Consider the following 25,320-nt stretch of genomic DNA (forward strand, 5'->3'; position numbering starts at 1 on the left):
CCCTTCTGTACCCCCCTGAGTAAGGACCGCTGCACAGCTTCCATCGCTGCCCAAGGCAGCAGCTGTAAGAGTGAGCCTGTGCAAACACGCCACACAGACCTGAAACACTGCAACAAGCCAGAAGGCTCAGAGCAGACAAAGCAATCTTTCCTGAAATCACCCCTTCTCCTTACTCAAAGTACAGCTTTCATGCCAAGATGTGATAGCTAGCCTGAAGCAATACAGCAAGACAAGACAAAGCCAAGATAACTGTAAACATGGAAAGATTAAGCCAGTTTCCTTGACTTCTGTAGAATTTCCGTACGTAGATCCTCTCTCAACAATGACAGTAATGGTCAGGTCCAAACTCTTCAAAACATATATTCAAATAGTGACACTGACCAGCTTTTTAATTATTGCTAAATATTTGGGGAACCTGCACATTGATCTGTTATTTGCATAACTTTTCTAGCAGAGACCTCTATTTAGACTTTCAACAAATTGCATTTTACAAGTTTGTAAAACAATCTGAAGATAAAAAATGAAAAAGAAAGCAGAGCAAGCAGTGCTATAAGATGCAATTTATTTCAATATATTATTTTATTATTTTATTTATTATTTTATTCCTGTATGTAAAGGGTCTTGTGCCCTGACTCTATCCCTCATACCCTTGGTTTTGATCCAGCTTGCCTAGAAGAAATATAAAGATGAATGAGTACTATTAGGCAAAGGTATTATATTTTACAAATGTAGCCTCTAGTTTCTCCAACAACAGTATTTGATGAAGAAAAAACCCAGCAATTGAAGATTTTCTGTTTCAGCTGAACCAAGAAATGACACCTATTTCTTAAGAGAAAAAGTGTGCACAGCTAAGCATGCAAGGCAGGTAAGTGCTACTGCTAGGTGAAAGCAGATTCATTTAGAGACTAGTCCCTCCAGGCACTGAAGTTATATATTTAAAGTCAAATAATTGGGATGTCAATATTTCTAGATCACTTAAAGTACACCATGTTTGAAGTACAATTTACCTCTGAATTATGAACTACATTTTCCTATGTCAAACCAAAATAAACCACTGTATGCAAAAGCTCTCACACTAGCTGCAGCTGTTCCAAAGCAAAGATGCTTTCAAATAATTATCTTTGCTGATTCTATAAGTGACAGTTTAAAACTACACTTTTAGTGAAAGATGAAGTCAGCTTATGTCAATATAAGTATACAAACATCAGGGTTTGGCATATTTAAAAGATGACAATGTCAGGACTGGTTCTGGGTACAGGCATTCACAAACAGGTCTGGGGTTTCTTTACATGCACCCCAGTGTTTACTCTTGCAGATGCAGCTCATGGAATTTGTTGCAGGAGACTCATTCCACTTTCCCTGGGCACTTTGCTCCATATCTTTGTAAAACAGTAAAGATCTGGAAAAAATTGATCATGTGAAGTAACTACTCAAGATGACCTTTTTGCACTAGCACAAACCTGGTATAAAAAGTATTTAACTAATGAAACAAACTGTACATTCTATGGGTTCATTAGAACAGAATTATGAGTACAAAGAAATATGTCCCATATTGCTACTGCATACACTTGAAAATAGTAATAATTATTTCATCTTTGGTCATGAAAATTTTATGAAAAATACCTAGTTTGTCTACTGTATTGCTAGTGGTACCTTTTTCACAATTTATTAAAAGAAGAGAATGCTTGCTGCTGCAAGTGACATGAAAGCAGGGAGAACTGTTGTTTCATCTTCAACAAAAAAAGGCCACACTGTTGTGTATCACTAGTAAGCACCTAGACAAATCAGGAAAGAGAGTATCATGAATACCCCTACCATGTAGCTCAGTGCCTCTGTAATTTTTCTTACAGAGAAACCCCTCAAACTCATACAAAACATTTGAGAGGAAGATTGTTAGAGAAAGGAATACGTGAAAAAGATTCTGCCACCACACTTACCAAAACATTTAGCTAAATTCAAAGGGAATGTGTATACTCTCATGTCACCAGTAGTAACAAGCCCTGGAACTCAGAAGGAAAAAGGGATAGAGGCCAGAAGCAGGCATCAATGGGGCTCTTAAACAAAAAAAAAAAAAAAAAACAAAACAAACCAAAACAAAAAACAACCACAACTTCCAAGCAGTTGCTTCTACTGATAGCACACCCTGTTTCCTGTCAAATGCACAAAACCCCAAACCTATACCTCTTTATAGTATAATTACCTCGAAATGCATTCCTTACTCAGCATACCTTTAGAAAAACAATTTGTGTATCAATCAGATACAAAATTAGATTAGAGCAATAGCGCAAAGATCACCTCACTACACATTGAGATGAGGCTGGAGGCTACAGCTCTACTTCAGTGAAATAATCCAGTCATACACCATCAAGTCTCATCACTGGACCCAGCAATGCAGACTGTTTACTATGCGACAGAGCAGCATATTCTAATTTGTATTTGCATAAAGTGAGAGTCAGCTTCAATTAAAAAACTGATTACTGAGTTCCTTCCACTTTTTTTTTAATACTGTCATTCATTTCTGCAGTGGCATGAATTTTAAGTTCTGCAAGAGGCAGACAGCCATCAGCTGTCATTGACTAACACAGTCAAAAATCAGTCCTTGAATTCATAGTGACATTCTGCCAAAAGACAGCTAATATCCGTAGATAAGTGTGACAACTCTTATAAACAATATCTTATAAAACAAGAATCTGTCATCAAAGCTAATTCTTCAGCACCTCTCATAGAGCTGATATTTGTGATTTCGGCAAAGGATGCACTGCTTTAAGAGCACTGGCCTGAGTGAAGCCAGGAGTTGGTAATAACACCTCAGAACTCAATCATCACATTGTGGGCTCCTCTGTCTCCTCAGTGGGGTGTAGAGCCAGTGGACCTCAGCTCCCTGAGCAAGCACAAGCCAACACAGCAGGACCACACAGAAGACAACCACGGGCAACTTAGGGGTAGGAATAAAGTCAAATCAGCACAGACTAGGCCCAAGTCCCAATAAAATCTCAGCACTTTTTTTAAATCTCTTTTTTTTCTTAGCTGTCTATTAGCTCATCAGCTTTTTTGATATCTTCCCAAGACACAGATTCCTACTTGAAGTTTCTTTCCACTCATATCTAGTGCCTTGTTCCGGTCATTGAGAAAGCCTTTCCCCATGCAGTGCTTGGGACATCCACTGAACTCTGATCCTTAGACTGGCCACCAGAAATGCAGCAATAAAAGGAAGGATTCTCCACCTCAGACAAACTACAAAGCATGCAAAGTTTTTCTTTTATGAAACAACTTTAATGGAAAAATGAAATGGTAATGACTGTTTGCAAATAAAATCTGAAAAGTGAAAGAAAAGACAGAAGAAGTTTAACAAGGGAAAGGCATGAAGTGAAAGAAAATTGTCCAGGAAAGGACAGAAATGTCAGCTAGGGCAGGAAAAGGAAACGGAGAAGGAAAGACTGTAGCAAATAAGGGATCAACACACATAGCCCTGCATTTCATCTTCTCCCTCTACACAACACTTGCCTGCTCCTTTTCCAGTTGGTACTATTATTGGCAAACCAGACACATTTTCTTAGGGCCCAACAGACTGTCAACACCATCAAGGACATAGAACACAAGCTGCTCTGTAGTAGAAATACAGTTTCAAGTGCTGAGACTAATAGCAGTTCAGAACTGAGTCCATATAACAGGGTTCCGTTCATTTTAAATAATTACAGAGTTTTAAAATGGGGTCAGGAAGACCTCCAGAAAATGGACCCATTGATAGCTGTAAAATATCTAGAAATTCTCATTTTGCAGTGTGAAATTCAAGAACTTCCTGAGCCTGAAACTGCAACAATATTCTGGAAAAATCCCACTAGCTGCTTACTGCGGTCTTACCCTGTTCCTCGAGCCATGTGCTCTCTGCTCCTGACTAAGACCAGACTCTGGGCTGGATGCCCCTCTGACCAAGCAGAGCCACGTTTCCATTTTCTGCTAAAGTCTGAGTCTCGTACTGCAAGCTTTTCAGTCACAGAAAAAGTGAATTTTAAAATTTCACCAATGAGAATTAGGAAGCTGTGTGGGACCAGGGTCACAACTACAAGTAAAGCTGTGACTTAATTTGCATTCACAGTGTGTTGAAACTTCACTATATATAAAAACTCTTAAATTACAAAAGCTTCTGTTTTGAAAATTGTCCAATATACTAAAAAAACACAACAACAACAACAACAACAACAACAACAACAACAACAACAACAAACCAAACCAAACCAAACCAAACAAAAACAACCAAAAAAAACACCATGGCTTGATTGAACTAAAAGCACAAGTTCATTACTGGGAGGAGGTCAATGCAACAGAGCAGCAGATGACAAGGCACTGAGATAACCACAGGAAAAATTACCTGGGAAGAGAGAAGTTGTATCACTTGACCAGATGATGAAGATTAAGGTTGGAGTTGGATGAAAAATTTTTGTCAAATCTTGAAGATGTATAAAAGTAGTTTCAAGCAAAGGCAAAGTTAATCAAAGCAGGTAAAAAAGAGGCAATAAGAAAGTAATGCTAGCTTAGCTGTTGCACTCCATATAAATTGGGAAAAGGCAACACAGTGATTGAAGACACATGTGTTGAATAATTAAAAAAGAAGATCATCGCATCACAGATTATTGCTGTAGCCATCTGGACACATTTTTTTATATTTGTAAACTGTACTAAAAAACGTGCCAAAATTTGAACATGGATGTAAAGAGAAACCAGAAGGAAGACAGTGATACAGCAATTTCAAATAGCTGGGATTAAAAAACAAAAATTGACTTAAAAGAGTTCTCTGTCATTTAGCGTATCACTGTATAAAAGTACTTGATACTACCTGGTGTTTAGCTTTCATAGAAACTTAATATATTTTAAATGTGAATCAGCAATCTAAAGGACAAAACTGTACTGCCAAAATAAAACTATTAGTGGGTATTCTGCATAGTAATAGTAGGCAGACTCCCAATACAAAGATTATATTAAAGCAGTTACTACCTTAAAGAACAGCTGGATGAGCTCCAAAGTGTCATGAAATGACTACAGTGATAGTCTGCTTCAGTCAGATAATAAAGGCAACTTCATCTTCTTGCAGTGGATTCAGTCCTGAAGTTCTTTGGTACAGTTTTAAAGGGCACTGGGTATTAAATAAACACTTCTCAGCAAATGCAGGGTAGTCACAGCTAGGACAACCAAAATACAGTGAAGAAGAGTACAAATTTTATGGGAAATCCACTCAGCCCCATGGCCCCACTTGCAAATGCATTTCAGACTCCCAACTCCTCTTAACTCCCATCTACCTACCAGCTTTTGATTTGTATCTTTCCACCAATAACCAATATATTCTGTGTTCACAGCAACAGCTTAAGTGACAGCAAGGTTTAGCAGACTGATATGAAGGACAAGGAGAGGTAAGGAAGCCCAGAGCTCCCATCCCACATCACTGCTACAGAACACTTCTGTTCCCCACCTATTTACTTACATGTAGCTTTTCTATCCAGGTAAGCATTCAAAAAACACACACATCTCACCAAGCTCCTGGATTCTTTCACCAGTTCTTGGATAAGCAGAGTATCCAATGGGATAGGTGGCCTGAACCATTCAACAGTTCAGTCTTGCACTGATCATACAAATCAGTACTGATAATATACAATTAGTATCAGATAATGACAGAATGGTTTTGGTTAAAAGTGACCTTAATGATCATCTAGGTCCAGCCCTGGTGATGGTGTCCCATAGGCAGAGATAACCCCCAACCAGAGCAGACTGCATGAGGGGCAAGTCGGCTGCTACTTCACTTTGTTGTCTTTTAACACTATTATGCAAGATGGTGATTTATATAAATGATAAAACAATAAGGTTTATCCATACACTTACAAAGATTTGACACACACATGAAAGCCCTGTAAAACATTTCCTCCATTCCCATGATTAACTCCCATGACTATAAGCAAAGGGAGTTCCAGCAATCCAAATTACACATTTCCGTATCAGATCCTGCATACAGATCTCTGATTCAATTAGAAGTGCAACAGAAAAATCAGACAGCTCTCCTCTGTATTAGTTCATCAGAAAGAAGATGTTCATCAGAAACATAGGGAACCCTGATAAAGCTATCATAATGCTGGAACAAGAAACCAGAAGGGAAAAAAATATTTCTGTTAGATCTTTCTGAAAGGTCATCCACATTTTTAGTTACTCACTAAATCCTGAAGTAAGATACAGATATTTTAAAGTTTCTGTGAAATATCAAGCTAATAAATCCTTTCCTAAAATAAACCAGGTAAAATTAAAAACAATGGAAGGCAAAAGTTTTCAAAGACCATTCTACAGCTAAAATATCCAAACCATTGGAGCTTGCAAAAACAAAAAGTCAAATTCTTTATTACTACAATGCTTACATTCAAGATGCCATGTATGCACATACAGAGTTTTTTACACATATGAGGAACATCCCTGTACTTGCCTGAACCTTGCCAATACAAACTTGTTTATTTTTTACTAGATCCTAAAATATATCACCACACACACACACACACAGATACACACACACACAAAGTCCTTCTAAAGAGAGTAAATCACAATTTCTTTTTTCCTCCAACACAACAGTTAAAAATTTAAGTTCTATTTTTAAGTCTGTTTAAAAGTAGTAAAACTTGACACAACAGAAATCATATACTATCTGGTGTAATGCTCTCAATGAAGTTGTCAAACAACAAAAGAAGAGATGTCAAATAGCCTAAAGTTAAATGAGGAATGACTGGCTCTTGACACACTTGTTTCAATAAAGGAAATCCTCTTGTGGGTTTTCTTCAGAGCATACACTGTGCTGCTCTGTGTATTTTTGTCTCAAAAATAATAAAATAAATCTACTTTATTTTTTCCCAGTCTGAAATATCCTCTTATTTTATTTAGATTACTTAGATTCCATGGTTTATCTAATTCTTAATGATGACGCCTTTTTTAATGGTTCCCATTTACAAGCTTTCAGGGAAAAAATCTATTCCATAAAGTTATTTCACAAACTAACAATGTTGTGAAAATTCAATTTCTTCAGTGACATCTATCCCAATGGTTTCTCAGTGGCTGACAGCTTTCATCAGTCAAAGACTAAATTACATGAAGTGTCACTGATGTCTCCATCATATCCAAAATCACTTTGGTAGCTTTGTAGCCATCATTTTTCATTTATCACTTTGGAATCTTATAAGCATACAGTATGTACGCACAGATTGTATACATTGAAATGTAGCTCTGGCTGACTCTTTTTGAAGAACCTACACTTCAGAGACCGAATGTGTCAAGGTCACCTTCAGCTCCTAAATGGAAACCCATAGGACGACCAATTTTTCTAGAACCCCCACAGTTGCTTAAAGGGAAACTTCCTGACCATCCCTTCATTTTATGTCAAGGCTGGATGACGTGCAATCTCCAAGATCCTTAGTGCTGCCCATGACTACCAAAAACATATATATATACACACACACAGCTCCAAAACTCATACAGTAGGGCCTGCACCCTTTTATAAGCTCCTCTGTGTTCATCCACCCTCAGCCTTCCAGTCTCTGTAGATCTCAGCTCCTCTCCTTTTTGAGGTAACCAAAACATGCTGTCCTTAGCAGAAGAGGGTATTCATTTAAACGCAAATAAAATGCTAACATACTACCTTTCCTTTCCTAAAAGCATTTGCTTTTCTTTTTTTCTTCACTTGACAGTGGTACTAAAAAATGCTCTTACAATATTAAAATCTCACAGTCTCCATTTCTTTTCTTCTTCTTTAAGCCTTTGGCAGTTATAGTCTTTCTCCTTTATTTACTAAGTCTCTGTATTGATGTCATTTGCATATTACTACAGAAAGACATGTTGTTAAATCTACTTTCAGGACAACAGTCCAAGATCAAAGCTTTAGAAGGAATACCAAAGAAAATGGCCATTAAACAAAAAATGAAACAAACAAACAAAAAGGAATCCTTGGAAATGGTGTCTATTAATGACACAAGGTAAAACACAAGTACAATAAAACATTTTACAAATAAAACCTTCCCGTGTGCTGTAGGTGTGGTGTTGAAAAGTCAGAGGAGAAAAGTGTCACTTTATGCAGCAGTGGTGCAAATAGATACAAATATCACCTTCTCAGGTATGAGAAGGGTCTACGGAATCGATTGTTGGAATTCAAAATAAAGAGCCCAGAAGGAAACGCTGAGGTTGAAATGCCTTTCCACTGGTTACTTGATGCAAAAATATGCATGCAGGATTTGATCTAGAGATTGAGAGAAAAGAGACTGGACACACAAAAAACCCCACACCAAAACCACACCAAACAAGGAAACTTGCATATATTGTATGTATCTGGCCAAGTAAAAAATTGGCAACTTCTGACAGGGTTAGGAAATGTGTAACTTGAGAGGACAGGCATTTAAAATGTGAATGACACTCAACTTACCAGGGAGTAATACCGAACTTCCTAGCATGATGTGGTTGCTCTGCTCTACCTCAGCACGCCTCACCCCAGAGAGAGGATGGGATTCTCTCTGAGGTGCACACTTCAGATATAGGAACAAATTCCCTCCCTCCTTTCATACGTGGCCAACTCTTTCTCCTGTTACATGCCACTTTCACCACAATGCTGATGGGACAGTTGCAGAGTGATCTACCAGAAATCCTAAATTGCTAATGTCACTATGATGCACTCTGGTTCTTTCACTACAGCCCAACCAGTTTCTACAATTAATAATATAACCGTACACAAACACCTCTTTTACAGAAGAAATTCTGGGCAGAGCTCATAGCTCTGCTTTTCTAAAAGACACAAACCTGTATTTATACTGCAATAAACACATCATATAGAAAGATGTTGGGAACATAATTGAAACACGTTGCTCTCACAGTGAAAAATCTTTGCAAACCTTCAGTGCTCTGTAAACAATAAATAACTGAAACAGACGTCATCTCATCAGGCTAACCATGAGCCGTGCTGCTGAGATAGAGAGTCTGCTCCAGCTAGGCTGTGCTAGCTAGTACATGGATTAACAGGGATTTCAATTTCCAGGGCTGTCAATCTTGCACGTTTTCCAGCACTGGATTTCACCACATTTTATAAAGATACAATCTGAATCCAAGTGAAAAATAATTCAAACTGCTTCAGTGGTGTTGCCGAAAGACCTTCCAGAGAAAACAGATTATGCATATTTCAATGCACACACTGCAAGTATAAAGATCTCTGTCATGTGAAATAAATAAAAAATAAAATTAAAAAAAATAATAATAATAAAAAATAAATGCATCAAACTTAGATCAACAGAGCCAGCTCAAAAGGTCTCAAAACAGTGCCCTTTTCTGCAGATTTCTTCTGACATTTTCAATCATCATGGCAAAAGCATGGCAATCTCATGGCAAAGCATCCCATGAGACTTTAGAATAATGAGAGCTATCTGGAATAATTAAAGGTAGCATCTCCATTGCAAGGAGTGTGACCTGAAGGAGGGCAGTTGTGCCACTGGGAGTGAAGCCGAACCTTATCCCTAACTAGAATTTTAAGTATAAGAAAAAGACAGAGATATTAAAATTATAAATCAAAGACCATTTAGTTTCACACCAGGTATTAAAACCCTGCTTCTAGATGCCATTAATCTCAGAGAATTTAACTGGCTTTAATGGGAAAAGTCTCATTCTCTGTAGCAAGAAACAAAGATTCTTCCATTAGGGAAAATGACCTCATCTATCCCTCCCTGATCCTTCTTCACCTCATATGCAGATTCAAGCACAGCACAATTCATCATTTCAGTACAAAGCTGTTTGCAGCTCAGTGATCTGCAGTTATGTTACAGACCAGGCACAAAGTTTCTGAAAGAGAATAAAGCTCCTCCAACTCTGAAATTGCTATTGCTGCTTTGCAGCAAGGCAGGTTCCCTGTAACAAAGAACTACTGCTACTAATGAGTTTAGAACTACTAATGAGTTTTCATTGTTATGTTTCATTTGTTAAAATTCCACAGGTCCTGCACAAAGGGAAACCCTCATCACTACACACACAGGGCCACAAGGAAGACACCAGAAGACTCAGAAGCCCAGGAAGAACTTTTCTTCATAAATGGATGAGGCCAAAGAATTAGGTGGGTGGAAAAATGGCTGACCTAAGCATTACTTTAACTTGGTAATGACTTCTGTTATATAATTCTTCTTCTTTCCCTTTTATCTGCTCTTATTCTGCAATTCCCATCCATTTATCTAAAACCATACCCTTGTACCCCCTCTTCATGCAATAAAATACTCTTTCCTCAGGACTGTACATCACTATTTGAAATTTTCATATAATTTTTGTACTTGCAAGTCTTGGCCATATTACTTAGAAATTCTCAGTCTCCATTTCAGATTCTTTAGATTCATTTTTGCTACTGTTTTAACAAAATTCATTTTTTGCCAAGAGAAACTAACCTCTCTGACCTAATGAAAAAAAAAAAAATTCCCCTTCAGAATTTTTTTGATTTCAAGTCCCCTTGGAAAACTTCCCAAAGGAAGTACATACACTCTTTAATACTTGCATAGATCCATCCATCTGACATTCATAAACCACTGATGGAAAACCAAACACACTGTTGCTTTCATTCCCAGTACCTGCTCCTCTCTAAGCTCCTAAAATTCTGTTAATTTTTCAGAACTTTATTCAGTAGTTACTCAACCTTGTTTACATTTTTTCGTTCAATTCCTTAAGATCAATTTACCTATTTCCCTCTAATCTTCTCCCACGGCCATCTTCCTTCCAGTGACCTTATCTGCTCCAGTCATTTAAACTGATATCATTACGTGATCATTAAAAGTGACAGTGCCCTGTCACTTTTAGCCTTTTCCCTTTATCATGATAATATGACTCAAACACTTTGCTTCTAATTTGCAAGCACAAAAGTATCTCCAAATTTATCAGCGTTTTCTCATTCTCTTTGTACTTCCTTTAGGCTTTGCCATTTCATCCTGCTTTTCTCTCCCCTTGAAGTTTCCTGTCTCTACACCAAAATGGGTGTCACTAGAACTCTGAGATTGAGAAAGGGTGTTCTGGTAATTCCTCACTCCCTGACAGGCACTACAGACTACAGGGAACAGGGTAAACAGAAAACTGAGATTTTTGGACTAAGAATTGAACTCTCAAAGAAACAGCTTGAACACATTAAGACAAATTTAATTGTAATTTATCAAGTGCCAAAATAAGATTAAAAGCTTTTATCTTACAATGAGGGAAAAGGCTCCAAGCTCAGTGGGAGACCTTAAATTACATAACAGCTTAGCATTTTTTAAAACAGTGTTAGTAACAGAGCTCTCTTCTGGGACTGCACCCTGCAACCTTACTGTTTATAAAATAGCACTGAAGAACCATCACAGTGGGTCAGGCTGCCTGTTTAGCCCAACTGAAATGACAAAACCAACTCAGACAAAACATCCAGCCTGACCTACTACTCTGTCTTCAGAAGCAGCTAAGAGCAGATGTTTAGAGTAGTCACATACAAAAATTCTCTTCCACTTTCCCCAAAACACTTCATACTTTCCATAATTTGCAGCTCAGTAACTTTCTTACCCAGGAATAGTACCTTTGTTTATCAACTCCTCTTTTTTCCTTCATTTTTTTTCCACTTCCTTTTCCAAATTTGTTCAGAAGCTCTTTATACCAATGCAACCCACACAGCACGCTGTGGCAAGGAATTTCAGAACTGACTTACACACTATGCAAAAAAGCCAAAACAAAACAAAACACTTCTTTTCCTAGCTTTAAAACTGTTCCCTGCCTGTTTTGCCTCATCTCTCTTCTAATACAAAATTAGGTGGCACTGAGTATTCATTTACCATCCACACACCTCACAGCTCCTATAATTTTAAGAACACCTAACATTAGCATCTGCCCTTTTTCTCTTTCCCAGTCTGGAAACTCTCATCTACTTAGTTGTTCTTGTATGGATGCTGCTCCATGGATGCCTTCTGCATCCTGCCACTCTTCTTCATTTTTGTTGCCCTTCTCTGAAACTTTTCCTGTTCTACTCCACTTGTTCTGAGAGGAGGAGACCAGGACAGCTCATCATCTTTAAGACACAAACACTTGACAGGTTTAGAAAGTGGTCTAATATTTTGATTTCTCTCTATTCAGAGCAATTTCTGATATAAATTTGATTTGCTGATCGTTACTAAAGTATAGAGCTGATTTTTTTCAATAAATTCCTGCTTACAGTCCCATGACTTCAAGCTAACTCAGAATACTTTACTGATCTTGAATTTCTTCCATCATTGTAATGGCCACTTGGTTTTATGTGGTTCTTTTGCATTTGTTTCAGTCTTCCCCCTTTTTGTTTACCTTCTTTTGTCCTGAAAAACTTAGTTTCAGAAACAAACCCTGTCCCAGAAACAAACCACACTTTTGTCCCAAGTCACTTATCAATATGAAAATACCCCTGGGCACTCACAGATATCTATGGAAATCCACTGGTGATTTCCAACACGCTTTTCGCCTGAAGTTTTTTGTTTACCATTTAAACAATTATTTACACAGTTGGCAGTCCTCCTCAACTTGTGCCTTTTTAGTTCCTTTAAAAAAAATTAAGGGAACTTGGAATACAAAATAAATTTTCATAATTGAAGTAGAACAGTGATGTCTTTCACCTGCATGCCAGTTGTCTCCTTCAAAGACCACAGGCCATTTTTGTGATTTGACTTCAAATCATAGATAAGATCTCTGTGAGTCTTCCAGAAGGACAGTCTGGCTAGCCACTCAAAGCCACAGAAGATCAGGTCAGCCACAGCATTGTCCAACTCAGACTTGAAAGCTCCACCAGGAGAGGTGTCACCCCCACCACATTCATTCAATATTGCACTGCACTCCCACAGAAAAAGATTTACCTACAACGTCCAATCAGAACATTTCAATTTGCAATCAATTTGGACATTAACCTTCTGCTATTGATTTGCCACAACTAGGAAAATTGGCTCCATGATCTTTGTAAACACCCTTCACGTAGTTGACGGCTAATATTAACCAGTTCACCAGGTCCTAAACACCCTCTTAATCAGGCTTTTATTCACAGAAATCAATCCTTTCTCAGCATGTCCACTTTAATACTCAATGTTCTTTCTAAAACAGAGATACTAATCTAGTTTTTAATTCATCCACTCAGTTTAAACAAGAGGCTCACTGGTTTTTAGGCTCCCTGAGTCCACATGAATGGTTCCTGAAATATGGTATGAAATTAGACATCTTCAAGTACTCAGCTGGTGAGACACTTAAAACCGAAGAGCTGCATGCCACAATCAGTAGTTGGTCTATTTCACTCTACCATTCCTAAAAAAATCTGGGCAAACTACATCTGGACCTGCTAAATTTAGAACATGAAATTTGTTCCAGAAAGGCAATCTCCTAAAACTCCCATAAGAAGGTTTCCAAAACAGGAACCACACCACACTTTTCAGTGGTGAGCACATACACACAAGAATTACTCCGTTTTCTGCCATGGTTTTATCTCAGATTGTTCCTGTCAGTGTCATTATACACAGGCCACACAGGGTCTCCAGCTGGCCTCCTGCTCTTGGTGTGGTTGAAAACAGTATTTATTAACTTTCTGTTTAGCCTGATAGGGGAATGTTTTGGTCTTATTTCCTTCTTTGAACACAGACACAGCTTTTTTTAAGATGTCCTCTTGCTTTTAATAGTCTCCTCTACCTTGTCATTTAGCTATACAGGCTTCCTCTTCCTAAGACTTTTTTAGACTGATGGCAAGCATTTGTGTGGAGCCTCCAAAACAGCATCCTGAAATAGTCCCCTACAAACATGTTACTCCTACAGTTACCCTTCCATTGTCACTTCAAACAAACCTTCCCATTTTTACAGTTTCCCTTTTTGAAGCTGAGCATAATTTAAGAGAGGTAAGAAGGGAGGAGAATTTCAGGTTCTTTTTATCTCATTCCTCTCATTTCCACTAGTTGAATTTCCTTAGCTTAGGGAAAAGAGAAAAGCAGAACAACTGTAATGGTCTACAAAGTCACAAGTCTTTTTTCCAGACATCATCTTACAATCTCTCCATGACATCATCCACTGACTGAACAAAATACAGTCTCTTACCCACCTTTTAGTCACCATCCCTCTGTAATCATGTACTGCCTCTGTTCAGTGTTTGTGCAGAGTCAAAGTGAGGTCCTGGGTCTACCTTGGAGGCTCCTAGGAGTTAAGGAAACACAGAGGAGAGATAATAGGTATTGAGGAGACAGCTCATCAGCAATTCTCATTTACTGCAGACATAAAACATGTCTCTCAAGTCAATAAATTAGAAATGTAAGGCACTTTAACTACACAGTGTGAACAAGAACTAAATGGAAAGAGATAGACAAAAAGAAAAATCATTCGTTAAAATACCAGGCAGCTTGGGATGAGAATCAGAGGAGGAATACTTGTTGCAGAATTATCAAAATCCATGAGGCATAAATTTGAGAAAAATCCTTACTATAAAAATTTGCTTTGGTGCCTTAACACCACTAAAATTAAACATGCCTAATACATGGGCTTAAATCTGTCCTGAGTAAAATCCATGACAAAATTCAGATGGGTAAAACTTTATTCTTCCATCTTTTCATAAAACATAAAGTTCAAGAGAAAAACATAGTTTCTCTCTAATATCTCAAAACAATACAAAAGGCGTTTTCAAGAAAGAGATGCATCATTAAGCATATTTCAAGACATTAACCCATCTTGTAGGAATGACAAATACAATATAAATATTCAAAAAATATCTTGCCTTTTTAATTTACTGAAGCAAAGAAAGTACTGCTAATCTATCAAGTGCTATCTCTACTTGAAACAGCAAGACAGGAATCACATAGCAGTTTCCTGCTCTCGACACCTCAAGAATAAGGCACTTCACAAGACAAAACAGTAGTACTCTGTCCAATTTAGGCATTTGTTTCCTAGATTGAGAACGTCTACAGAACAGAGCAAATACAGCAGCAATCAACAGCTCACCCTTGAACCTAAACAGAGACATGAGGCAAAAAAGGAGTCATTATTCCACTCTGTTTACTCACTTATATGAAACGACTGTACTAGATGACTGGAAGTGTTTGTGATTTTTTTCCAGTGCTTTCCTGACCTATGAAAGTTTCAGGAAATCTGCCAAATGCGTAAGCATAGAATGTTTGGAAACTTCATATGAACAAGAACTCTCCAGGTTGGCCAACAAAGATTCAGATTACCACATCAAAATTTCTCAAGAATCCCATTCTCCCTATCATAAAGTACTTCACATTATAATTTACATTTTTTCTCCTAAATTAAGAATTTAGATCATTTATATCATATGTGCACATATATACACCCCTCCATGAAATTCAGTGAAGTCAAACTCTGCTGCAGAAGTTGTCAAAAGCAGATTTAGATGGTATTCTCCAAGGCACAGGGGTCAAAAGAAGCTAAAGGATAGAAAGTCACTTTCAATTTCATAGTCCAAGGTGGTAGGAGAAGCTTATATTTTTTGACAAGACATTGCATCACCTTTTCTTTGCCTCCCACTTTTCAGAAAGGCAAGGACAAATTTAAAACTTGGAAGAGGACCAAATTCTACTTTTTATACTACTATGTAGCAGAGAATACTCAAACTCCTCAGCACTCAAGCTACCCGTCACCAGTGCATGTCGATGACAAACTACTCTGAGACATTCAGTCTGTCAAGTAATTAATTATAACTGCTACCATGCAGTAAGTTCTACAGACAACTACAAGCAACCCATCTCCAAGATGCAGTGTGCAAGTGATTTATGTATGCACTCACTACACCAGAACGAGCAGATGAATTATTAGACTTTGAAACATTACAAACAAGGCTGTACACCTCAATTTTCCTAAACAAGCCTAACAGTAGTAGTGCCTTCTATAAGCACTTGAACCTGCCCACCGTCCCCCCCACCATTCATTTCATGATTCTCATTTTTACATAAATATATCAGATTGTATTTGATCAAAATAAAAGCTTAAGCAAGTTTACTTTTATTCTAATCTTAATAACTACCTAATCAAGACTGGAAGGCAAAGTATGAGTCCATCTTATTGATTTAGGGAAAACATGCCAGTGCACAAAAAGTAATACATAAAGGACAAATTTCAACAGATTCACATCTCGCTTCCCTTACATTTCTTCATATGGCAGCTGTGCTGCTCCTATGACTTTGGTGGCACGCTCATTAACCACAATACAGTACATGCTGTGGGTAGGATAGCACCAGAAACTACCCTGAGTATTCACTAATTTAAGCTAAAATTAGGCTAGCTATGTCTACACAGCCCACACCAAACCAGTCTTTCAGAAACTGTAAATAAAGCAACCAAAATTAGAAGCCTAACTGCAAAAAAACACATCAATTATTTTACTGGAAGCTATGCAATCATGTTTTAGTTTACTTTTGCTTTGGTTTAGCATCAGTTACTAAAGCAAGAAGGCTAGAGTGGCTTTGCTTCGTGCCTCTGTCTCCCACTTTCCTTTCCAAATGACTTCTGGAGCGGATGATCAGTTTCAGTGTAACACAAAAACTTCTATGAAAATGGTCAGGAAAAAACAACAGACAAACTCACTTTCCAAACAGCTGTTTGTACCAACTCTCAATGAGAAACACCAGCACAAAAGAGCCATGGTACATTTTATTTCCCAGAAGCCCACAAATTTAAGAGAATAAGGCAGCATAGGGACGTCTGCAAATGGATGAAAATAGATGTAGGTGTATACCAGTGGGAGGTTTCAAGAAATTGTCACAAGATTGAAAGCTAAACACATGGGAGTGCTGATTCCTGTGGACAGGACACGGTACTAAAGTCACTGGTGTGACCAAGCAGTGTGATTGAGCCTGGCGGGGGCACTGCAGAGAGCACGTGTGCAGGTACCACCTTTGCTGTCGCACGGGTGCAGGCACTGTGCTCACACCTGTCCATTCTGCTTGAAAAGATATTTGGCTGCACACTGAACCGAGCAAAGAAACAACCACAGCCTGTCTAGACACCGTGGCTTGTCTGCACGCCGAGGCTTCCCACTCCTGCTGTAGCGGCATGGCATGGCTCGGGCAGCGTGCCACAGCAGAACCCACCTCACCCACTCAGCTGGGAGGCTGCCCAGGCACTCAGGATCTTCACACAACACCTCATGACAACCCCTGCTCACCTCGCAAGACAAAATAGGACACCGAGTCCTGGGATAGGAACATGCCAGCTCCACATCATTTCACCAGCCAGCCTTGGCTTTTTACTCCACAAAGGTGTAACCTGAGTTACGGAAGCTGCTCCAAGTGACCGTCGATGATGTCAGTGGAGCTAAAGTAGAAGTGTTAGGGACACCAGGTAGATGAGGCTTTTCTGCATTTCAGCATTCTCACCATCTGTGCACAGGAGAACTGAACAAATAAAACATGTACTTCTTAAAACACTATTGAACACATTCTTTGCTTTTGTTGATATTTGGCAAGAGTGAAAATCTTGTCAAAACTGAAAATGTATGAAAACTGAGAAAAGGAAAGGAAAACAAGAGTAATAATAAAAAGATAAAAATATTCTCCTTCTTCTTCCCCTCCTCCAAAACATGCCTGCATTATGCAAATATATCCTACTTTCAGGAATCAATCAAGGATGAATGGTTACAACTGCAATCCACTACCTTGCATTCCTTCTACAAATACTAACACTTCTCCTTATGATATATGCTAGCAAATATTATTAATCTTGCTCTCTACGTGCTGAAGAGGTCCTTGCATAAGGAAAAGGATCTCATTAAATCCAGATTATTTGCTTGACTAAAGAACACATATGGAAAGATGGCAATTATTGAGCAGAATCTAGGCATAAGAAACATGAAAAAAATACAAATAGTCTGCTTATAAATCTGCATTTTGTTTATATGCTTTCCAAATCACAATACTGGGTGGAGTAAAACCAAAATAAAATAAATGTAGGAATTTCTACAGGGAAAAGGCAGAACAAATGAAAAATCAATAAAGTCCTTGAACATGTCCCAGCCACCACTGCTTGAGACCACAGAACCAGTTCATACAATTGCATCCCAAACAGACACCTGCAGACACACACTGCAGAGCAGAAGCTCAGTATACAGACTGCTATGCCCGCTCCTGCTTCACGTGCAGGGCTAGGAAACCTTCAGGTCTTGACACATGTGTCTTCTGCTTCAACTCAGAAATTACATCCAGTCAAAACAGGAGCAGTACCAGGGCTCTCCTGAGTTCCAGCTTCGTTCTTGCCTTGCTGAGCACAGGCTCCCAGGCATGAACAACTCTGGACATGTGCACACACATACGGATGCACGCAAATCACATAAGCAGTAGATCTGACTCATCCTGAGTTTGTCAGGCTGACTCCACGGGCATGGCAAAGTCAAAATAATCAGAACAGACTCCTTTAGGCCAAAATAGAAAAATTGCAGAGACTGGAGTGCCAGGCCAGGAAACATATTGCTAGCAGGAAAGCATAGACCAGAATGTGTGAAGTCACCAGTCAGCCAGAGTTCTCTGGATGAAAATTACAAAACAGAATGACACAATATTTATCTGGTTTTGCAGGGATTTGACTAATAGTAACTCACTTAAAGCCACTGAACTTGCCCTGCTACTTGCTTTAACTCCATTGAGGTCAAAGTGACAGGACATGTTAATGTTCATTTAGCATTTTAACTAACCACCACAGATTTATAGTCCAAAAGCAGCAGCACTTAGTTCTTCCAAAAACTCCACCATGATCCCAAAATAATAATTTTTAAAGTATAATACATTATTAAGACTGCTGACAGAACAAACAGTATTACCTTGTTTAAAATGGTAGAGATGGAGAAAAACAGTAATAAAAGAGAAATTATTGTGGTCTTGCTCCCACTGAAGTCATGTTTTTCATGAAGACTTCAAAGAGCAGGGAAAACATGGCCTTCATCCAACTTTCTGCAAATTACACAACTGAGTAATTCTATTTAAAATAAATCAGTTCTGATACAACTCCGATCTCCTTGAGTTTGACAGCAAAACTTCTGAAAATCTTTATTCTTTAGTATGACACCATTTATCCTTGTGCTTCTCTGGTGTTTTACTGAAGACTATAGGACATTTCTAAGTGCTCTGTTGCCACTGGTATTTGCTGCCTACATGTCTCCAAACTTTTATATGGTTTTCCAAACCTGAATTTCACTGATTTGATGATCCAGACAGACTTTTCCAGTTACGGGATACTGACAAGAATAACACCTTTTAGTACCTTTCAGCCAAATGGTATTAGTACTGAGGACACAAAAGGCCAAGAGTGTCATGACTAGAGAAATTAATTTCACAATGCAAGTCAAAGAAAAGAATTACTGAACACTGTAGCATACATACACAAGATTTGTTTCTGTGTGTATCTCTACAAGACTTAGATAAAAATAAATGTTTCTAGCATTTTGGGGTGTCCTTAAGATGAAAGTCAATAGATTATGTTTGGTTTGGGGTTTTTTCGTTCATTTTGGTTTGATTTTGTATTGTGTGTGTGTGCATTAAAATATATATTTTAATATTGCAGAAGGATACCGTGCAATGGTCTTCCTAAGAAATCTCCTTTTTTCCCCAATATAATAATAATAATACCATTTTCACCTGTAAAATAAATAGTCTCAACATCGCTCCACACACCCTGACAGGAGCACAACTATTCTTGGAATAAAATGTCATTCCTTTTCTGGAATTCTTCCAAGTAATTTCACGTCTTAACTGACTCCCAGATTTAAGTGACATGCTGGTCACTGATGCTAGCATGTAAATCTTAAATTCCATTGATTATTATGTTTTCCAAAATCTTTGAAGACTTGGGAAAAATAAGCAAAACTGAGTACCCTGTAATTTAGTCTGCATGAAAGAGTTGCTTCCTTTCTTTCATTAACCAGTACATGCCTCCTTTATTTTCCAATGGCAGCAAGTAAGCCAAGAAAGGTAAATCGAAAACTATGGGTATCATGGAAGACCAGTCCTTAGCAAGTGCATCTTTAAACGTGTAACCATAAAAATATTGGTTTTTCTGACCTTTGGCAAAAGCCAGTGAACCTTTTCATTTGAGTTTCAAAAGCTTAGATGAAGCTTAGATGACAGATACCTCCTAGAGAAAAAAAAGGCCTCAAGCCCCAGGGAAGTCCTAGATTTTTATTTACTATTCTGAAATACATTTGCTGTACTGCAGGATACCAGTTAATATGTTTTCTGTAACATAATTATTCAGAGACATCTGCTTGCTAGCAGACCAAGGATGAAGCTTGGGGTTATGAGACCTGGATTATAGTTCTCATTCAGGAACTGATTTGTGGTGTATCTGTGAGAACATTGATCTGACCCCATTTCACCATTATAAAATATGAAGATGTCTTTTAATATAACCCATGTTCTTTAAATAAAATGCAAGTTTTTATATATCTCAGTGAGCTGCATTGGAAACACTGCAGCTCCAGTTAAGATTGAACTCCTGAGGATAGTGACAATTACAGGAAACCTTTATGGTTGTGTTCTCTCAGTCAGAGAGCCCAGCTGCCTTCTGGAGAAACAGGACTGAACAGATTCATGTAGGTACTGCAGATGCCAAATAATAACAAAAAGGCTAATCCTGAATATTGCAGCTGCTGATAATGTTCACTGCCTAACAATGCAGAAAGTATTACACTCACTATTGCTTACAGCATGCACTGCTACAGAGAAAGAAAAAAAAAAAGCAGTGGAATGTAGTCTGGGAGAATCCAAAATGATAGTCTGAGGAGCAAAATCCAACTCAGTGCATATAGCCTGAGGTTATTGGAAAAGTGTCTGCTAATATGCAGCAGGCTCCCATAATTGTGCAGCTGAAATAATAATACCCCAACAAAATGCAATTACAATGTACAGTGTTTAAAAACTCTGCCAGTTTTTACACATGTCGGTTTATTCCAAAAGCTGGCTTAACCACTATGTTAGTCTAACTGCTCCAAAATGATTTAAAGAAATCATATCTATTCCATTTTAAATATAGGAGATCATATTAAATCCTAGGTAATTCTATGAATTTTATTTGTTATGTATCAGGAAAAAAAATTACTTGCAATCTGCTTTTCCAAATGGGGGAAGATTTCTTAAACCTTATGGGAAGGGGTTGGGGTGAGGAGGAGAGTGTGTGTGCACATTGGTTGGTAAAACTCATCAACCAAATTTATACAGTTTAGGTTCCCAGCCCAAATGTATTGAAATCATTTATGATATGAGAGAGAGAAGTAACAACAGTTTCTTTGTCTACAGTGCTTTCATATTCTTTTTTTTTTTTTTTCTGGCTTTGATTGTTCTCCTTCAGTGATGGATGCCTTCCCTTCTTCCATCTCAGCATGCATGAGAGAAACACAAAACTTAACATATCCATCACTGAGCCAGAATACACAGCACAGGGCATCTGGTACCATAAATCCCAAAGTGATAGATGCTCCCTGCTTCCACCAGCTAGATTCTTAGCTCTTCTACCCTCTCTTCAGCATGACATTGAATGCTGTGGAGTTTAGGGTTCATTTATTTAGGTGACTGTAGAGATCACGAGAATATGGTCATAGCAATGTGGACATATTCCAAGCTTTGTCTGAAATACTCTTACCCAGGGCCAAATGTTTTCCCCATCAGCAGGGGAAGCATGCTGATGAATGCTCTGGCATTCTTCTAGCAGCCTATCCCTCCCTTTGCCACCCAACATGCAGGCAAACTCCCATCTCCCTGGCTGCTCACCGTGCTGTGAGCAATCACAAATACCTCAGGCTAAGCAAATAGAGGGAGGTAAACACTTCAGTCCTGGGCACCATCCCAGGGAGGACACACAATAATTTCCAAGCTCCTCAACAGATTTTTTTTTTCTTGTGTTCAGTACTAAGAAGATTAAGGAAGAAGAGTTTTAATATACAAGTAGGATCCTTGTCAAGATTTTGATTACAATGCCTAGTTCATCATAAGCTATTGTTGAAAACAAACGTCTTCTATCCTCTGTTGTGCACTAGGCTTAAAAAAGTAGCAGCAGATCCCAGCATTGCCCTGCACTATGCCCACAGTGAACTTCCTTTCACAGCTCTCCTTCCTCCTGTATCTCCAATCCACAGAATCTATACTTATTTTCAATTAGCTTATTACATCCAAACTAAGTACAGCATGAAGTACAGGATCTCACACTCACCTCAGGCAGTTGAGAAAGAACACCTGGATCTGATTTTGATTCCTGTATTGCAAGTTTGTTTGAGATTCCATTTTCTCAAAAAAACATAATGGGAAAGAGAGCAGGAGATTTTGATAGTTGATGCTGGAGTTGATCTGGAGTTTTGGTACTCAAGCTTTGGGAGAACTTATGCAGGAAAGTATGCAGAGGCACAGGCACATTGTCCTGAGGCGCGTTTATTAAAATGCAGTGTTAACTTCAGTATCGGGTATTGGCCCTCATCATCTCTGACAAGTCACCAAGCAACACTTACAATTCCGATGCTAAAATACAGTTTAAAATATGAATCAGTAATACACAGACAACTAACTGCAGTAAACTCACCAATTAACAGGAAACTCCAATTAGAAACACCATTAGTAATGTCCAAGAACTTGAATTGTGAAAGAAAGATTTTGGATTTTGCTTACTAGGCCAGAATAGTAGGATGCATGTCCTGTTTAAATTTATCTGCAAGGATTTGTATGATTCCGTTGTTTCTGATCTCTTGTAATTATATATGAAGAAAGAAGTATTTGGTTTAGAACATCTGCATCAGAGTAAGCCACTACAATTTTCCTAGAGCAATTGCAGGAAATAAATAGTACAAATAAGCAGAAGAAACATCAAAGAAACACCCAAACTTCATACGGAAATTCTGATTTTAAGACTGGTGCTCCCTTCAGGAATACAAACAATACTGCTGGAAAAGCTGCCATATTCCAAAGTTCTCATCATCTTTCAAAGGTAAGATAACTTGAAATAATGTAACGAAGCCAAGAGAAGCTGCACCACAGATAAATTTATGAGATAATCACACTTTGACTAAGATAAGCTTCAAACTCTACCACAGACTAAATATATATAGCTGGTGCCCATGCTGCTATTGTCAGGGCTTTTATCTACCACGCAACTTATTCTCTCACTTTCTACCCCAAGGTCTGAATTTTTTCAAAACAAACTAATTTGGCTCTCACATGACTTCGTGCTGGAGGCAGTATTGATACACAGAGATCACAAATGAAAATTAGACCACACAGAAGGGTATACTAAATTTTCCCATATAAACACAATGTTAAAATGGGATTTAAGCAGTACAACATTAAAGTAATAGGACTTAAAAAAATACATAACACGTTGAAAAAAATGGTATTACTTTACCATCATCACAGATGAGACAAAACTGAACAAAAATGTGTGAGCATGTGGGAAACATTCTGCCATAATGACACCACAAAGTCAGTGCTGGCCCAGAAGTGCACATCATTTTACACATCCACGAGGCCCCTCTGGTTCTCTCCCTCAGAAACTCTGAGCGATAGTGAAGGCTCCAGTTAAACAGAATTCTAACTTACACTTCTTCTTCCTTTTAGCCACAGGAAGAAGGACTTAATGCAAAGGGAACATTTACTTTCAAATATGCAACGCTGACTTATTGAAAACGTGCATACTAGCAGGGCACTCAGCAGATACTCCGGTTGAAGCTTCTTTGCTCTGCTCTGTCTTAATCAACTTAAAATTATGCAACTGTGAACTGGTCTGAGGACTACATTTTGCTGTTAATAGAAGAGTCTTCCTCACCAAAATTAATGTATTAAAAAAAAATACTCACCACCTTCACTTCTGTTAACTTCTTATACCCTCTCTTCTATCTTGATGGTAAAAAAAAACTAAAACCAGTTTATTGTCACTGCCAGTCAAAATAAAGCTAAAAGATGCCTTTTGCTTTTGTGTCCACACATTTCTATGCAGAGTTATCTTCAGATATTTCCTCTAGTAAGATTCAAGTTATGGTCTTAACTGTGTTACATCTGGAGAATTTGATATTTGAGAGATCAAATACACCTCCCCAGTGTCCCTTGCCAAAAATTAGGCTCCAAATTCAGAAAAACATTTTTCTTTATACAATTTTAACCTATGTTCCAGTCCCTCCTCATTCCCTGAAAAATCCTCTTAAGGTCACGGTTCAGATGCAGCATTTGAAGAAAATTTTCTCTACTCAGAAATAGATCATTTGCACTGCTTTGTGTGCTACTGCTGGAAAATATTGGGAAAAAAATGGGAAAGGTTTTTCTATTTCCTTGTTGGAATATGCTGTTCCCCAGAACACCTATGGGCCTTGTACTTCATGGTTAAACTCTCAAAGTTTGTAGAGCAAACAGACAGTCAGTCAAAATGGTCTGGGATGCAGCACAGGGCAGTTCTCAAGGCAGAGACCAAACATCAGGGAAAACAAAAGATGAGCCCTCTTCTTTTTACTTTATTTTGCACATCTTGTGTGCAGGCTGGTGGTATGCAGCTGTCAGAATGCAGCTTATAGGCACAAAACACAAAGTAGAACCTGCTCAGTAATTCCTTGTCCTCCTACCCACTGAAGGGCAGCTCAGTTCAGAAAAATACTAAGAATGAAACACTCCAAAAACACTTCTTGGAACACCAGGTTTAGGTATACAGGCTGCCTTCTTTTTTTACAAAGTATAAGGATCATCTACTTTTTTATCAGGTAGTCAAGAAAACAGCTCATTTTCATATACAGCATTAGTGGGAAAGAACTGCATAGACTGTAAACACAAAAGCAGAGCCCACTCGAGAGGCAGGAATTTAGGCAGAGAAGAGGGTGAAATCATGATTCAGTAACTGAAGGAAATCAAATCTAATACTGAAATGGAAAGGATAAGACGAGTCATCAAGTGGGAGGTTAATAAACTCAGCACCAAGAATCTTATTCTTGTTTAGACATTCTTACATGCTTAAAACCACTACAGGAGGCAGTGCTATTTGCTGTTTCCTGACAACATCCCAATTCAAGCCCCATTTCTGCATGTCTTGAAACATCTGTAAGTCAGAAAATTCATCACAGACAATATTTATGGATGGGTAGGCTATGTGCAGTATGGTTTCCTTTTTTCTTTTTTTAGATAGAGCAGAATTTACTTCAAAAAGCTAAAATTGATAAGAGGAAGCTCAAGAAGAAAGTTACAGTTATCACAATATCTTCACTATATCCTATTCAGTGACACCTTTAACAATGTCAAAGCCTTTTGACAGCAGTATGGCCAAATCATCAAAGCTCATTTTTAAGGCTTCTTATCAGTACAATGGGATGCAAGGTCA

At 38.2% G+C, this 25,320-nt stretch overlaps 1 protein-coding gene across 6 annotated transcripts in view; it reads right to left on the minus strand.

Annotated features, from left to right (window-relative positions):
• The window catches only part of SEMA5A (semaphorin 5A), a 320,792-nt gene that overhangs the window by 223,792 nt on the left and 71,680 nt on the right, over window positions 1-25,320 (minus strand). For all 6 annotated transcript variants that reach the window (XM_063399787.1, XM_063399779.1, XM_063399792.1 and 3 more), the window contains one exon: window positions 14,090-14,181. The gene's annotated coding sequence lies outside the window, so the exon portion shown is untranslated. The remainder of the gene's footprint in view (window positions 1-14,089; window positions 14,182-25,320) is intronic.

The sequence above is a fragment of the Prinia subflava genome, chromosome 1, assembly GCF_021018805.1.
Source record: "Prinia subflava isolate CZ2003 ecotype Zambia chromosome 1, Cam_Psub_1.2, whole genome shotgun sequence".
NCBI classification, from domain to species: Eukaryota; Metazoa; Chordata; class Aves; order Passeriformes; family Cisticolidae; genus Prinia; species Prinia subflava.